This window comes from Anopheles gambiae (genome assembly GCF_943734735.2).
Source record: "Anopheles gambiae chromosome X unlocalized genomic scaffold, idAnoGambNW_F1_1 X_unloc_23, whole genome shotgun sequence".
In the NCBI taxonomy this organism is placed as follows: domain Eukaryota; kingdom Metazoa; phylum Arthropoda; class Insecta; order Diptera; family Culicidae; genus Anopheles; species Anopheles gambiae.
This window is the reverse complement of record NW_026902630.1, coordinates 52501-53743: the sequence shown is the minus strand read 5'-3', so window position 1 is coordinate 53743 and position 1243 is coordinate 52501. Positions and strand designations below refer to the sequence as shown.

At 50.9% G+C, this 1243-nt stretch overlaps 1 non-coding gene across 1 annotated transcript; it reads left to right on the top strand.

The window, feature by feature from the left end:
- The first annotated feature begins 688 nt into the window (after positions 1–688).
- Positions 689–846, top strand: LOC133394612 (5.8S ribosomal RNA). Its single transcript, XR_009766835.1, has one exon. It is a non-coding gene; the product is annotated as a 5.8S ribosomal RNA (ribosomal RNA).
- Positions 847–1243: the final 397 nt, after the last annotated feature.

Below are 1243 nucleotides of genomic sequence, written 5' to 3'. Positions count from 1 at the left end.
CTCGCCTTATGGCGCCCCCATTCCGAGAGGAACGGGAAATCACCCAAATGCTCATTTAGTAGGGATTGGGGACTGCAATGGTCCCCATGAACCTGGAATTTCTAGTAAGTGCTAGTCATTAGCTAGCGCTGATTACGTCCCTGCCCTTTGTACACACCGCCCGTCGCTACTACCGATGGATTATTTAGTGAGGTCTCTGGAGGCACACCTTCCGCGATTCCTTCGTGAGTTGCAGTTGGCACGGCCGAAGTTGACCGAACTTGATGATTTAGAGGAAGTAAAAGTCGTAACAAGGTTTCCGTAGGTGAACCTGCGGAAGGATCATTAACGTGGTTTTTGAATGAGTAATAACAAGGTTGAAGTGTTATGTTGGAGGTCGAGTGCGCTGCATACCAAACTTTGAACGCGGTAACTTGCACTCGGCGCCGACATGCACACCCAAACCGTAGTTTTGATATGTGTGGGGAGTTCCTTACGGTTCTTCCTCCCAGAGATCGTCACTATCTGGGACGTACATTAATTTGTACCTGCATTAGCGTACGCTTTTGTAGAGAGCATATCAAGACGTCTCGTAAGAGACAACACTTGTACTTGTACAAGTTTGAGTAACCCATTGTTGCAGGTCGAGTGTGTTGCATACCAAACTTTGAACGCGGTTACGCCACTCGGCGCCGAAAGGCACTCTTTAAACCCTAGGCAGGGGATCACTCGGCTCATGGATCGATGAAGACCGCAGCTAAATGCGCGTCATAATGTGAACTGCAGGACACATGAACATTGATAAGTTGAACGCATATGGCGCATCGGACGTTTAATCCCGACCGATGCACACATTCTTGAGTGCCTACTAATTACCAAAGTCTCATTTAGTTAACTACAGTGGCCGTCCGCGAAGGTGCCCGGGTCATCCGACGCACTGGGCGGTCGCTGTGCATAATGACGTGCTTGGTCCCCGTCTGCGGGTCCTCGGGCGTTGAAAGTGGACACTCTCGAGCGTATGTTGGATGCGTTTCGTGTTGGTGGTGTTTGATGCGTAGGGCTTGTGGTGTGTGTCAAGCCGCATGGTTCGAACTAATGCTACGTCGTTCCCGATGGCCACCGGCAGTCTACTCTCCAGGCTAAAGTCGGCTCGTCTAGGGATTCGGAAAGCTAAGTCGCTGTAACTCATGTGGGCCCATACACGGCGTTGCGCTACCACGCTAAGTTAGCCCTACATATACAAGCATCAACCCACGGCACGGGC